The sequence below is a fragment of the Syzygium oleosum genome, unplaced genomic scaffold (genome assembly GCF_021117445.2).
Source record: "Syzygium oleosum isolate NSW1041296 unplaced genomic scaffold, Sole_v2.1 Sole_v2.12, whole genome shotgun sequence".
Taxonomy (NCBI): domain Eukaryota; kingdom Viridiplantae; phylum Streptophyta; class Magnoliopsida; order Myrtales; family Myrtaceae; genus Syzygium; species Syzygium oleosum.
The window spans coordinates 8001084-8017994 of NW_026607496.1; the positions used below are offsets into that span (position 1 = coordinate 8001084).

The 16911-nt window shown below is 42.2% G+C and overlaps 1 pseudogene; it reads left to right on the forward strand.

Annotated features, from left to right (window-relative positions):
* The first annotated feature begins 375 nt into the window (after window positions 1-375).
* LOC130139535 (polygalacturonase-like) lies at window positions 376-2953 on the forward strand (annotated as a pseudogene).
* Window positions 2954-16911: the final 13958 nt, after the last annotated feature.

The window sequence follows — 16911 nt, forward strand, 5'->3', positions numbered from 1 at the left end:
TTGCCGGGTGGAATTCTTCAGATGTATCGAATTCTCACCTACGTTATTTGTTTCATTATTAAATTTAGTATAAGTATAAAGGCGATCTTAATCCGGTCAACGACCCATTTACATTGCAACCAGAAAGTCCTCTAAGAAAAGGAGCATTTCGGTCAAACTGCTCAATTATCCAATCACTCCCCAATCACAAGTTAGGCTTCCTTTTCAAATTTTAATTTGGAACAAAACTCAATTTCCCCTATAAATACCCCCTACTCCATTGCCGTTTCATCTCACCAACGCCACAACGCACAACAACATCAACAAGAACACTCACCCTTGAAACCCCCCCCCCCCCCCCTCTCTCTCTCTCTCTCTCTCTAAAAGCCCAAGAAGATGGCCGAACTCATCTACAACACTCGTCTGAATTATCTGGTACTTGCCCTCAGCTTCTTCATGTTGTTGTCCGATTCATCATCATCGGTAAATGCAGCATCAGTTCAGTACAACGTGGTCTCTCTCGGCGCAAAAGCCGATGGTAAGACTGACTCCAGCAAGGCCTTCCTGAGCGCATGGGCGTTGGCCTGCGGGTCTACGAGTGCTGCCACCGTATATGTCCCACAGGGCCGGTTCTTAGTGCAGTCCGCCTCCTTCAACGGGCCATGCAAGAACTTGGCCATCACGGTGCGCATCGACGGCAACCTCGTTGCGCCTTCCGACTACAACATGAACGGGAATGTGGGGAACTGGATTGTGTTCCGGCAGGTGATGGGGGTGTCCGTATTTGGGGGAACCCTCGATGGGCAGGGCACGGGCCTCTGGGCTTGCAAGCTCTCCGGCAAGAGCTGCCCTACCGGCGCCACGGTATGTATACATATGCTCATATATACTAACTATAAAACCATGAATACGCGCAAATTTTTTTTTCTTCATCAACATTTCTTCGTCATCCTCATAAACTGATTTGGACTTTTGGAGTTCATTTCCCCTGTTGACAGCACTTACCATGATAGGGTTTTTTCGTCCTTTCGCTCGAGAAGTTGACTACTTGGTGGGTTTGGTTATATATTAAGTGGATATGACATTGCATAGATCATGGGAGGCTACACACCAGAGAACTCACGGCTTTTCCTCGAACATAATTTCTGAAATGCAAGCCTTTTCCTTATTATCATTTTCAACTTCATCATTTATTGTAATGCTTGTAATATACTTGTGGGAAAGGGGGGACTAATGGGGATTGGCATGAGTGCGAAGTAGAGTGAATTTGTGGTGATTTCTCTTTATCCTTGTGAAACAACGTGGTTTCTTCTTCTTCTTCTTTCCTTTAAACCAACTTTTTAGCTCCCATGCATAGGCGAGTTCCAACCAACTCTCCTTCGTTACCAAAAATAAAGAAAAGAGAGCATTAAAGAAAAAGAAATTAGAAAAAAGAAAATATTTTAAGAAAAACACATGGAAGTGGGTTTCCATTTCATCACGAGAAGCAATTAAGCCCTTTGGGGCGTTTCAGTTTCACGTCGCTTGCTTATATTAATGTCAACGATCCGTATTCTTGTTTAAGAAACTCAAATGGAGCCACTTGTCAACCCTCTGTTCCCAATTAATGATGGGATTTATGTGTAACCCGGTGGTTGATAAGTGTTCGGTCATTTTGGTGTGCGTGGGTGCAGAACTTGGAAATCAGTAACTCCCAAAACATATTGGTGAGCGGACTCAGCTCCCTCAACAGTCAGATGTTCCACATCGTCATCAACGCCTGCCAGAACGTGAAGATGCAAGGCGTGAAGGTGTCGGCCTCCGGGACCAGCCCCAACACCGACGGCATCCACATCGGTGCCTCCACTGGCGTCACCATCCTCAACTCCAAGATCGGGACAGGCGACGACTGTGTCTCCATCGGCCCCGGCAGCAACAATCTCTGGATTGAAAACGTCGCTTGCGGACCCGGACATGGCATCAGGTATTTAATTGGTTGTTTTACCATCATATTACCCTATACGTATATATATACTATCTCCCGCCAAATTTAGTATTGTTCATTAGTTGACTCCGAAAGTTACACTTCTATGTGGTTGATTTTCAGCATTGGGAGCCTGGGCAAGGATCAACAAGAGGATGGCGTCCAAAACGTGACGGTTAAGACGGTCACGTTCACCGGCACGCAAAATGGAGTTAGGATCAAGTCGTGGGCCAGGCCGAGCAATAGCTTCGCCAGGAACATCCTCTTCCAGCACGCCATCATGAACAATGTCCAAAACCCGATCATCATCGATCAAAATTACTGCCCCAACTCCGGTTGCCCTAATCAGGTAAAAGCTCCCTCCTTACCAAATTCCACAAGTCAAGTGAAATTGAATAGCACTTCATATTAAAAACATTAAGGTGGATATCCAGACCTTCTTTTATTGATCAAGCTCTCATTTCTTATCAATAGGCTTCGGGCGTAAGAGTAGTGACGTGACGTACCAAGACATCCATGGGACATCGGCGACCGAGGTGGCCGTGAAGTTTGACTGCAGCTCAGAGTACCCGTGCACCGGAATAACGATGCAAGACGTGAAGCTGAGCTACCGGAACCAAGTGGCCACAGCATCTTGTGCCCATGCTGGGGGCACAGCTTCGGGCATGGAACAGCCCTCCAGTTGCTTGTAGTTCGTCCCCAAATAAAGGGAAAAAAAAGATAGCAACTCTAATCTTAATTAGGGTTGGTGAAGTCAGTCATACTTAATTATGTGAGTCCTAATATTTGACTTAGGACCAGAAGAAAATAGGGAGTAGGGAACAGATTGTCCAGTGTATAACACAAATTGGGTGCTTGAGCCTGTGGCGTGTCCTAGCTCACATTATTATGGGCTGGACTAATGGAGCCTGGCCTTGCATCTTATTTTCAATTAATCGAATATTGAAAGTTCTCTCTCTATGTCACAGAAGTTGAAATGATTTCGGCTTGCCAGAGTCCGATTCTTAACCATTCAACCGATTTTCATGGTAGAAATATTTCCTTTCATTAAGAAATAGCGACGTTTACTTATTACTGTTTTCAAATCTAACGACTGTATGTAATAAGGAACCCTCAAAATCTCTCAGGATATATAAATGGTGACACATAAATTAATATTAAGATTAAATAATACTTGCATTTTAATTATGAAATGTTAAAATTTGGCCGGAAAGCTAATTATTTAATAGGTTTCAGAGGACAGTGACTCTTTGCTACTCCTCACATGCGAACATTTCTCGTGCTACAAAATTAGTGCCATGAGGAAATCTTGTATCGTTCATCAGACATTCTAAGACAAGACATAGTTTATAACTTGATAATTAGCTGCTCTTAATGGACATGCTATTAAAGAGTTTATCTACTAATTAGAAAGAAAAACAATTACTAAATAGTTTATCTTGAACGCTCAAATTCTTTTTTTTTTTGGTGTTGTACATGTTCTCTTTCTATTTGTGTATTGGTATAGGCAAAGTGTCTTTGGTGCAATACTAATATTTAGTATAGTACTTGATTTTCATATTATCCTTTATAGAAAGGACCTTTTATTTTTTGTTCTGCTTCCATTTCATGTGATTTGATGTTGCCAACTAGGGGAGAGCGGTTCCGGGTTCTTTACAAGTTCCACATGTAACCTGGAACCTACCCTCGGGTACAGGTTCCCCATTTTTTGGAACCTAGAACCTATCCGTCGGAACCTAGAATCTACCCTGGAACAGATATCAGGGTCTAATAAGTTCTTTTTTTTTATTGCATTTTTAGTTAAACAAAACAAAAATGAACGCAACAATACTGAAGAAGCTTGTCATTCATCAAAGAGAATACAAAAAACTAGTTTTTTTGGTATTACGGTTCAATAAAATATAACTAAAATGAGAAGTCATTGCGTAAATCGATACTAAGGGTGAGCAGTTCCGCGTTCCGTATAGGTTTCACCCGTGATAATAGGTTCCTCATTTTTTGGAACTTGAAACCTATTTTATCACAGGTTCAAGGATCGGTTCCAAAGTCTACTTATGTTCCACCTGTATTATTAATTGAACAATTGCAGTGAATCATCACATTTAATAGCCATCATTTACTGCTATGATCCATTAACCACAACTTATATTTAGACACACGAAGAATATGAAACATTAACAAGTCATAACAAGTCATAAAATGAAAACTCAGACTAGTGGTTCCAAATCATACACTCATCATCTAATGTTATGAAGCACCGCAAGATTACGAGAAGACAGGTTCAGATTCTAGGTTCGAGGTTCCACCTACCTAAAACCTGGAACCTACCCGTCGAAACAGGTTCTCCAATTTTTGGAACATATAACCTACCTTGTATACCTTGGAACCTGGAACCTACAGATTCCCATTGGTCAGGTTCTCAGGTTCTAGGGTAGAACCTAGAATGATGCTCACCCCTACGGCCAATCTGTTAAACTCCAGAGATGATGAAAATGTTTAAATTTCTATTTTCTATTATCAGATACCCCATGTTTACGAAATGTTGCAAATAATTGTGTAAGTTATCTACCTTTGATCCTTTAGAGTAAATGCGTTTTGAGTTCTTTGCATACATGGGGAAATTTCATTTGTAAAAGAAGCATCTTGAACTCGAATAATTCGAGCTATGAGTTGATTGATAGATTAATTCTCGAAATCCCGTACTCTTTTTGTATTAAAACTTCACGAGAATGTTTCCTACAAGAGTAATTATGCTCTACCTGAAGCTAAAATGAGTGAATTCATAACGAGTAAATAAAAGGAGCATCAAGGACCGGCCTGCGGAGGCAAAAACATATCAAGAGAGGGCTGGATGCCCATTGTTTGGATTGAAGGCGGTCTGAACAGTGAGTATTTAGCCCACTCCTGGGTCTAGAAGCATTCCCTGAATGTGCCTTGATTACCATTGAGCGAACCAACATCAACCGCTAAGAATATAACTAAATGTATGAATGCAAACATGAATCAAGATGACATGAACGAATGGATTGAAATACCTCGAGTCAAAAAACTATATGAACTAGTTACTCTATCAAGCATTTGTATCTTATCAAGGTCACCATTGCTGTCACCTTGAAGGGAGCTCAGAATAGCCATGGATGACCTCCTGGCTTCCCGACGTCAATATGAGGTTGTGGGCTCTCAACTGCTCTGGATCAAGGAGGGACGGAGAGATGACACTGAGAAGAGAGGGGCTTTGGTGTGTCATGGTAGGTAGCGATAGCAACGAGGGCAATGGCAATGATAGCGGCAGTGGAGGCTGAGCTAGGGTGGACATTGGGGTTAAGGATTTCTGAGGGGAAAAGGACACTAATTAGTCTCATAATATTCGTACAATACTCACTTTGTTGCCATGATTTTTCAAATTATCACTTAAGTTAAAAACATTGGTAATTTCTCTTACTTGAAAATATTGCATGTCATTGCTTTTGTAGAAGTAACTTAAGTGATCGGCTTTTATAAGTTATGACACTTAATCGATCGCTTCAAAAGTTTTGGCAACAAAGGGATCTTCTAACGAAAGAATGACACTTTTAATGTGATTTTCCCATATTTTTCAAGTTGTTGGGCATAAGAAATTGGCAGGGTTATTTTCAAAAAGAAGGTGGCAATTGATTATTATATATTGACAGATGTAATATGGTGTCTACTTATAATGTTGCGGATGTAGATAGCGATGAATCTAGAATAAAGTTGGAGAGGAGTCATGGTCTAATCATCTGTAATTTTCATCCATAAAGTCAACAAATAATTTGCACTAGATATAAAATAAACTTATGTAGTACAATATATGTACGAGTCATTACATAGTCACAAGAACAAAAGTTATATTCACAAGAACAATAGTTAGTTATATTCCCAAGAACAATAGTTTTCTTTCTTGATGCGAAAGAGATTCAGAATCCAAAGAGTTGCAGCAATCCAAAAAGAAAAACCTCATAATTCTACCGTTAGAATTTGGAAGAGAGAGAGAGAGAGAGAGAGAGAGAGAGAGAGAGAGAGAGAGAGAGAGAGAGAGAGAGAGAGAGAGAGAGAGAGATCAACTATATTTGGGAAGAAAATGTTTCATGGATTGATAAACTATTTCCAATATGAGAGAGAGAGAAAGAGGAATCAATTTAATAAGAAAAAGATAAGGTTTTGTGTTAGGTGTTTTTGATTGGTTGGGTGAGTGTCACTTTGTGTAACATTTACACAAAAAACCTGCTGATGAGATGATGGGAAGAGCAAAGTTTCCTTAAACCTAAGTTGGAGAAAAATACGTCCTGTTTTATAAAATAAAGGATATAAAGTGATAAATATAGAAAGTAATGTGAGGGTGGTTATTGTGATTTGCTTTTGAAAATAAAATATTCTTAGGGTATGACAGTAACTAAACCAGTTAATAGGGAGAAAACTAGTACAACAACATAACTCCACACTTAATCTTAGTTCCTCGAGACAGGAACATAATCTGCATTTATCGGTTCTTGAGCAGGAAACATAAGAGTGCCCTCATAATTGGATCAATTCTAAGTTGGGTAAACCACTGGGGATTTGCTCTCATTGCCACCATTCTCACGTGGGAAATGTGCTTTACATGACTGAAGATCCATTCCATTCTTTCTGCATAGAATGTGCAAATGGAAGGATCACGTGCCTAACCTACATCCTAATTGCCTAGCCGAAATCAAATGGTCAACTCTTGCCTAACATTATATCCCATCACATGTATCCCTCTCTCTCTCTCCCTCGCAACACAATCTGCCTAAAACAAGGAACCCCTGAAACACGGCATCATGCATTCATGGATTCAAACCTTCATAGAACCCGAAAAACCAGAATTCTCTTCCTCCTCTTCTTCTTCTTTGGACTCGGACGGCATTGTTAGTTGTTGTCCATAGATGCACAGGCTTTTCGTAAATAAATTGGACTTTGTTGCAACAATTTCAAATCACAAAAGTAGATAGGTGCTGTGAATTCGGCAACTGTTTATTTAGATGTACAATATAATGGTTCCGCATAATTCGTAAGGTGGTGCTCGAACAACTTCAACAAACAACGGCCATAACATCGTTTTGGAATTATCAATGTGCGAACCCAATATTTTTTTCCCAGGGCCTCAGCATGTGAACTCAGCAAAAATGGTGGAAGGGGATCTAATTTTTTATTGCATATGCTAAATTATAGGGCTCATCATTCCCCGACCTTTCCGTCCAATGGTTGTAGTATCGTACTACGGATAGATTATCACATGGGATTGATGCCGGGTGCAGCAATAATTCTTGGCTCTCGTGTGTTCTTGCACATGACTCGATCCTAATTTTTTCTGTTTGATTCAAGTGTGTAAATACCAAGAATCAATCGCTGAAGACGCCACGATCTTGCCACTCTCTTACATTTCGACCCTTTTTATATGAAGATTAATGATTACATCTCCCATATCTCTTTGCAACACCAGCAAGTTAATCAAATACATGAACTTGTTCATGGTTAGGTCCCGGTTGCTTGCATTCACAAGAAAATTATTAGCTTGTACCACCGTATAATTAGAATTCATTCTATTGCGGCTATTGTACCACCGTATAATTAGAATTCCAAAAGTAGTGAATGGAGCCGGAAGCAAGCTCATCCATGCCAATCGCCAGCAGCTCCTGTTCTACGTGACGAATGTTTACGGGTTCACTTATTGCATATATGACCTTGAAACTATACGTAAAATATCCATTCACAGTTTGGCAAGGTCCAAGTATTATTGAGGTATATGGCAATCTCTCTTACAATCAAGTTGATCACTTCATTGAAAATCAAAAGAAGTAAAAATTAAATTTAATGGGATAATCAATATTCCATGAATTTGGGGGACCACACATAACCGTCACAGTTAAAATGTCTCAATTTGTTCAACTAACTAAATCAAATCAAACCAATATATGTACATGTAAATTATGCTACCTTCCTTTATGGCTACATTATTGGCTGAGATGAGATGGCTTGAAAGAGAAGTCGACATTGGCATTCAGCCATGTGGAACCATGAGAAAGTGAGAAAGAAAATCACTCTTCTTTCACTACCAAAACGGGAAGAAAAGGTCGTGCAAACCCCCCACCATAATATTCTTTAGAGTTGACAAACAAAGGTTGCTGCACATGCATCGGGGTCTTGGACGAGAAATAAGCAGCTTATAACTTATTAACTCGTTATCTAATAGTGATAACGACAATATGCAGATTTGAAATTCATGGAATATGAGATAGGTAAGTGCTCGACATGTCCTTCTTCAAATTAGAATGAGCCTGAGGTCTATCCCGGTTGAATTCCAAGAACGTCAAGTGTTCACATTTGCCCAGCATCCAGTATTATTGGGCATCAATCTTTGTCATTTGACAAAGCTTTAGTCAAGAGTTTTACTTCTTTTTCATGATAGCGGTTAGACTTGGGTGGTTAACTTTTTTGGGGTATTTGACTTCAGTATTAGTTATTGTACATGCGCTTCAATCATGCTTAATTTTGGCTAAGCATCTAGGGTTTTCACGAGTTTGGGCAAACTGATACATGTCATTGTATACGTATAGCGTACGGTAGGAAGCGGCAAACGTCCCGAGAATGAAGTGATACAAATAACAATTTTCGATGATAATGAATGTGATTGAAGAGTTTAGCCTAAACATATGAAAGTTAGAAATTTGTTGAGACAGGCTAGGGTCTCATTTGAAGTTTGTTTATAGTGAAGGGAAGTTAGCCATAAAAAAGAAAATATTGAGGAGAAATTACTATAGACTCGATTAACATTGAGGTTAGTGGGCGCCATGCCATTTTGGGGGCGTCTAAGCCTAGCGGTATTTCCTCCGTTTTATCCTCCACCTGTCACGTCGCTTCCCACGTTCCCCCCAAGCCCTTCTTTCTCATTTGCCAGAGACAGAACCCCTTTTCCCCACACACACACACACACACATATATATATATATATATATATATATATATATATATAATATACATATTATATATTAATTTATTGAACTTCAAGTCTATTTTATTAGAATACTGTCGCGACCGACTCCCGAGCCCTTTCTTATCGAACATGTGCAAAAGAGGGGGTTTCGCCTGGTATGTGCTAAGTCTAGGTTCAGGACTTAATTCGGGCTCTCCCAAGCCCATACCATATCGCGACTTCGGGTTTAAATATTTAACATGCGAGTGGTTTATATCAAGGAGTCGCCACTAATCGATTTGGGGTGGGTCGATTAGAAACCCAAATAAAGTGATGGGAGAATCACCCTATTCCTACGAACCAGAGATTAACTGAGTTCGGGGACTTGGTTACACTAGTTAGTTAACTAATGCCCTTTCGGTACTTTTTTATCCTGTTCATATTTTGAAAACATTTGTCAGGCAATTTGGATTGATTTTAGGACCTTTCTCCTAACATGTGAGGTGATCAAGCGAGTGCATAATCATAAACGATTAGCAGTCAGGAACACAACAATTCATGCAGCCTAAGATTCTAACCTTAATTAAGTCAGATGACATTCAAAACACAACTCATGTAATTGTATTAAAAACATGCATAATAATACAACGGTAATAACATGCAAAATACTACCGCGCAACCTTAGGCTTGTCTAATTTAAACAAGACAAAAACTTACATAATAATATCACAACAAATTAAATCAACAAATATATCACATAAAAAAATTTTTAATTTTTTTTTGAAAAAAAAAATAATACAGAAAAGAAAAAAAATTTAAATTTTTTTAAATTTTTTTTAAAATTTTTTTTTTTAAAAAATAAATAAAGAAAATAATATAATATTGTAATCGGGTCGGGTCGGCGGATCCGAGTCGGGTCGGATGCGACCCGGGTCAACGGACTCGACCCAATGCGTTGACCGGGTCGGATTTCCGGATCCGACCCGGATCAAAGGGTCCACCCAGGTCATTGACCCGGGTCTGGACCGGATCGGGCCCGGTTGGGGCCCGATCCGATGGATAAGGACAAAATGGGGCCGGTCCGACAGGGTCGAACCGGCCCTATTCGGCCTGCAGATCGGTCCAGGGGCGGTTCCCGCGTGTGTGAACGCGTGGGAGCCTCGGCCGGCGAGATCCAGCGTCTCGCTGGCCGACCCAGGCCACCTATGGCCTCGGTTTCGCCTCAACTTACCTTCTCCGACCACGAGGCCTGCCGTCTGATCACCCGTTCACCGGCCGGCGGCTAAAAACAAACCAGCCTCTTTGAGGCATTTCATCGAGCAGGTGGCGTGCGCGGTAAAAATCAAGGGATCTCGGCCTCCTCCGGCGACTCGGTTGGCTCCGACGGCCTTGGTTCGCCTCCAATGGTGAGCAGGGACCGGGACCGACGTCGGTATGGACCGGGATTCGCGCGAAACGGCCGGCGCGAGTCCCGGCCCAACGACGCCGGAAAATAGGGGAAAACAGAGGCGGTTTTCGGCCGGGAGAGACTCACCGGTCGACGACGCGTTCTGGGGGGTCTCCGGCTGCTCCGTGGGCGACGGCGACGCTGCTGGTTCTTCTTCTTGCTTCGGCGAGCTCTCGGTTTGCTCTCTCTCTCTCTCTCTCTCTCTCTCTCTCTCTCTCTCTCTCCCTATTCTCTCTCTTCTCTCTCTCTCTATTCTTTCCGAAAAATGGACGACCTAGGCTCTCTGGCTCTCTATGTCGCTGCCGTCGGCTCGGCGGCGGGGATGGATGGCTGAAGCTGAGGCGCGGTGGCTGCCGGAAGCTCCCTTTCTCTCTCGGCTTCTCTCTGCTCTGTTTCTTTCGTAAAATGACCGACTGGCCTCTCTCTCTCTCTCTGGCTATATATAGCCGGCGACGACGTGTCTCTCTGCTCCGTTGCGTCTGCATGACGACGGCCTGCATCGGCCTACGTTGGCCCGTGACTTCGTGGCCACTTAGGCCGGTGCAGAGCAGGGGGAGGCTCTGAGACGGCAGAGCAGAGAAACAGGAGGAAGAGAGGGAGAAGGAGATAAGGGAGGCCCGGGAAAACGGGGGGGAAGGGACTGGCCATTAAGGCCAGTCCCTGTGGCGTGCTGCCCCGGCCTACTCTGGCCGGATAGGGACGGGGTGAGGCCGCTCCGTCGCTCGTCGCTTCTGCGTCAGCAGCAGGGGAGAACAGGGGAAGGACAGAGACGCTCGGCGGGGGGAGGAAGAAGGAGGAGAAGGGGCTGGGCCGAGCCAGGCCCAGCCGCACAGAGGAAAAAAAAGAAAAAAGAAAAAGCGGGCTGGGCCCATGCGGGAAAAAAGGAAAAGGGAAAGGGTAGGGTTGGCCGGCACTGACTTCGTTTTTTTTTTGAAATTTTTTTAAACATTCTAATAGATCCTATTAATACAAATGTGCCTAAATTCTATATGCAATGTATTTAAATAGAAATATTTTTTTGTTTTAGGAATTAAAGAAAATTAATTCCTAAATTTTGCGTAATTAATTTTTGGGCCAGTTAAAATAGGTGTCAACAGCTGCCCCTCTTTGAAGGTGAGCTCGCAGAGGTTACGTTCAAAGATAAAATGACACCTAAATTTGGCCAATGCATGCTCAATGAATGCTATTTTTGGCGAGACCGTGAGTCTCATTTTTTTATGATGCGATAAGATGATGCATGCTAAAGTAAATAAAAACATACCTGGGGTTACTTACCTTGCCGAAGGGTAGAGTAATTCCAGATAGTTGATATTGTGTGTCGAGGACCCGAACCTATCTTCGGTTGCCTTGACGAGGGGAAATGGTTTGTCTAGGACTCGAACCTTTCTTCGGTCGCCTTGACGGGGATTGCTTTTGTCTAGGACCCGAACCTTTCTTCGGTCGCCTTGACTGGATTTTGTTTGTCTAGGATCCGAACCTTTCTTCGGTCGCCTTGACGGGAATTGATGGTTTGCCTAGTGGGTCCTCGCCAGCAGGTCTTGGAGAGACTCAAACGATGATCACCTGGGGTTCCTCGCCCGAGGATTTATTGATTTGCCTGGTGGGTCATTACCAGCAGATCTTGAAAAGGCTCAAACGATGAGCACCTGGAGGTCCTCGCCCGAGGATTTGATGTGAACAGGGGGGTCAGTCCCATGCTCAGAGGGTGAACAACGGGGTCAATCCGATGTTCAGAGGGTAAACAACTGGGTCAATCCCGTTGGTCAGCTGATGTTCAGAGGGTGAACAACGGGGTCAATCCGATGTTCAGAGGGTGAACAAAGGGGTCAATCCGATATTCAGCTGGTGAACAACGGGGTCAATCCGATGTTCAGATGGTGAACAACGGGGTCAATCCGATGTTCAGAGGGTAAACAAAGGGGTCAATCCAATGTTCAAAGGGTACCATAACAATTGTAGGTACATGATTTTTTTGAACCGGGCATGGGTAGAATATACTTACCTGGGCATGTTCCTGCCTCTTAAGGGCGTGTCTCCTGCCAGACAAGTTTTTGTGCAAAGACATACGTATTCATCGGAGAAATAGACAACTGAGGCTATTCTTGAATATCGTATGAAATATCTTGACCAGCAAGTCAAGATGCTTTTCTTTTTCAAAGCAACACCCTGTTTACCTTCTGGGTAGTTTGAAAAGAATTCTGATGAAATACCTGGGATTTCTTACCCGGAGGTTTGATGTATCATCTGCTGAATACCTGACCTTTTTCAGGGCATCTCTTTTGTGATGATAATGAGGGCTTCCCAGTGCCTGAATTTTCATGTTCTATCACTGGGGATTAGAACTCTGAGCTGCAAAAGCATGCTGTGTCAATTCCACTTGGGGAACAGAAGAAATTTTTTGTGACATCTTTGGAGACGCTCCAAAGGTCATATGTTCTTTGAGTCTTTGAGGATATTTTACCTGTCAAAGAGGGTTAGCGCAAACATGCATGCATTCATCAAGGATAGACAAGCTAGGCTATTCCAGAATGTGTATTTGAAAGTTCATGCATGATGATTTTGCCATGTTTGCATCGCCAAACATCCACTGAGGGCAATCAAGACAATTTTTGCTCGCTGGGTGGACTTCTCGAGATGCTGAACGAGGGACCTTCAGTCAGAAAGGACTTTCCACTCACTCTCATTGAAAAAGGGCTACTTGTCCCGTCCATTAATGCGGGAATATCGAAAATACTCAGTCTGACCGTTATCACATCAACAAGAGTCTGAGTTTTCTCGCAAGTGGTACGACACTGCGAATCTGGGAGGTCTTCTCCAGGGTCATAATGTAGGCTTGGTTGATGGCTTAACAAAGGTGACTGTCCAAGTCAATGCCATGAAAGAAAATACTCTGTAACTATCTTCAGGTTTACAAGTCAAGAACCCTGCAAAAGAGATAGAAGTAGTCTTGCTCGCACTTCCTCGAGCATTGTTTATCAACATTTGAAATCCCACGTTAATTCAAGTGCCCTAGTAAGAAAAGACTTCATGCGGGATGTAATGTAGGCTCGGTTCATAGGTTGAGAAACGAAAGGATTGTTAGGCTAAAAAATGTGTGTAAGGGTGAAAGTTGGTGATCATCTTGGCATTGTCACCTGTCTTTTTCTTCACTGTCAGGATCTCTTGGACAATTTCCTGGAGTAATTTGGCGCCTTGGCTTCTTGGACTTTTGTCCAATAATTGCAAATTTGCTTGGGCATACAAATTTCTTTACAGTCGGAATTTACTTTTTGATTGCTTTTTGTTTGTGGGCATTGGCCTTGCTTTTACCAGGCACACTGCTTTTTGATGCTCCTAGTTTTCAGCATTTTTTTGCTGTTCTTTTGATGTTGTCAGGACTAGCCTAAACAAGTTTGAACAGAACAATATTGTTTGGCTCTTGGGGTCTTCATCTTCATTCGGTATTCTGGGACCCTGCGCTCAAACTGTGGTGACTTTTGCCTTGCCCCGGTGTGGGGGATGATCACCAACTGGGTTCATATGAAATGAAATCGCTGGCTCAATTGGGCTAGCAAGGGATATAAGTGTATGGGATAGAAGAAGAACTGCTCTTCGTCATCCTAAGGCATTTAAATTATCGCGAGAGTTCATCTGCAATAAAAACACTCAAAGATTAATGCAAGTGAGAGCAAGAAAATTTTTATTCATCTTTTTCATCTTGTGAGAGCTGTTGTAGCTGATGATCATAGAAAATTTTAGATATTACAAACTCCTCATCATTCTTGTCTTGCTCAGTTCCTAGGTAAAAACATCACCGTTATCAATAAGATATTGGCATTTTGAACAGGCTTTAGTTTGCTTCTTCTCTCTTGACAAAGCCCTCTTAGCCTCGACTGTTTAGTCGTCGATGGTGTGCTTGTCTTGGAGGATTCTGTCGAGGACCGCCGGATCCGTAAAGACGACGAGGCCGAAGCCAAGGAGGCGGTAATCGAAAGGGAGGGACGCTCTTCTTGCTCCCTCTGAATTCGAATCCTCCCTGTGATGCTAGTTTACCTCAAGCTGCCCCAATGTGGGGTGGTTCTTGACAGGGGTAATTTGAAAGGAACCTCCCAGTGTATGGGCTCAAAAATGGTCAAGTAAAGAATTAATGGTAGTGTATGGGGTAGAGAAATGAAATGCCTCTCATCATTTTGGCTACCGTACCTTATGCGAGAAACCCCTTTACCTTGTAGAAGTAGAACCTTTTCGCTCATCTTACATGGGTTTGGTATGTGAGAATGTGTATAGACTAAGGATTGCCTCTCATCATCCTGACACACCTCGTTCAATACATCGGAGCAGTTCGACACCATTCGTCGAATTGTCAAAATTTTCACAGGGAATTGGTGAATTAAACAGGTAAAATTACCATGCGAAATTCTTTCAAAAGACATGTGATGTATTTTGAGGAAGGTTAAGCATTCATTTGCTTTAACATGTTTCCTCTTTCTTTTGATTCTTTCAACTCTTAAAAAAGAGTTTTAAGGGAAAGAAATACTTACCTGTGCTGTAACAGTGAGACAAACCTGCAAGGTAATAAGAAAGGCCGTGTTAATGAACGGTTCTTTGAGGAACGGGAATTGGGAACGATACGACATTACCCTTCGTGATTCCCTTCATTTGAAATTAAATTGACAACTCCTTGCGTTTCCTCGGATGTCGATAATTCCCTTCTGACAAAAACATGAGTTTATGTTAGAAATGAGGTGATTGAGGGTAAATTGAGAACGATACAAATTACCCTCCTTCCATTTTGCCTTCAAAGCTAGCAGAGTCTTTTCTCCTCTTTACTTTGTTCAGCCTTCTCTGTTTCAGTCTGCTCCTCCATACTCTTGGTCTCGAAGCTCGAATGAAATCCTCTATAATTTGGGGTGCTTCCAAATAGAGGGTTCTATTGTCAGCGCATGCTATGTCAATGCGGTTCCGACATGTTGAAGAGTTTCTTGTAAATGCTCCGATTCTTGACTGCATAGGCATGTGCAATTGCTTGCATGGGGATCTTCGCAGCAAAGCTAATTTCTGCTTTAAAGGTTTTTGACGGATATTGGCGTGACTGCCATCGAGACTTCCATGGTTATCAGGATCGGCCTTGACGCCATTTTGTCATGTGCGAAGTCTTTTCCAGCTGCTTGCACAGGATCTTTACTCAAATTTGTCCTACATAAAAGGAAAGAATGTGTCATTTCTATGCGAAAGTGGATGAACTTTAGGAACGAAATACACCTTTTTTGATGGACTGGGGGATTGCTTGCCCCCTAGTCTACTCTCCCAATTAAGCATTCCTTCGTTGTGTTTCATTCGAGAGGTCCCAACATTGGTGTTCTATCGGGCTTGCTAGCACGTCAGAGTCTAGCATGTTCCCCAGTTCATTATCTGCAAAAGAAAAGGGATGGAATATCATTTCCACAATTTGTTAAGGAATAAGACATACCTTTTTTCTTTCAAAAGGGATAATCTTTTCTTGATCTGCCCCCGACATTTGTACGAAATGATGTTTTGCTTATCATGGAGTCAAAGAATGCTCAGCATTCTTTTTGACTCTCTAGGGCTGATATCACCTACTGGTAGTAATGAGATTTGCCCCATGCTTCATTTGAAGGTTGGATGATCTTTGCTCGGACTGTTCCTATTGGATTAGTCGGTCTGCGATCATTATCAGGGTCTGATGTGCTCTTCAGTTTGTGTCATTTCCAAATGTCCCATTTGTAATAACAAATCAAAAAGGAGTATGCTCTGAGACACGAAGTGAGCGAGTTAGAAAAACAAATAGGGCTATGAGCATGCATACTTTTCCACCACCACTCTTTTTTGTCCTTTTGAAAAATGATAAAACGTTTGTTTTATTTTCAAAAGCTTAGAAACGAGGAAGCATGAGGAAGCCCGGGCCTCAAAACACTTTCCTTTACATGGCTGGATATCATCAACGGGCCGGTTTGGGATACTTCCTCAGGCCCTCAAAACAAAACATTTGTAATTCTTTTGAATAATTCAGGCGAATTACATTTGTTGGAATGGAAATTGCAATACTAAAATTCCAAACATAATTAAAAATTCGGAAAACTGGGAATCTTAGAAAACAGCTGAGACTTTAGAAAGCAAGAAAAGCTCCCACATATGAGAGGATTCAAACTATTAAATATGCCTCTATTCTAAAGGAGGAAAATTGAGTCTTCAGTTTACTCAATGACGACATCTGCGCCTTCTGCTTGATTGGGTGGTGCGTTGCGGAATGTAAACATCTTTGCATCCAACAATTTCTGGACTTTATTTTTCAAGACAACACAGTCATTGACGGAATGTCCCACTTCACCTAAATGATAGTCACATGCCTTGGAGGGATCGTAGTTGGGGAAACGCTCAGGATTTTTACGTTTTGGCTCTTTATCAAGCAACTTCTTTTCCAAGAGAATAGGCAGGATCTGAGACATAGGCAAGGGGAGTGGCGTGAACTGCTTTTTGTTATTTCGCCTTTGGGGCGGCTTGCGGCCTGAGGCCGGTTGCTGTTCACTACTCATCTGAATCATTGGGGAAGGACGAACGGTTTGGGTGTATGCA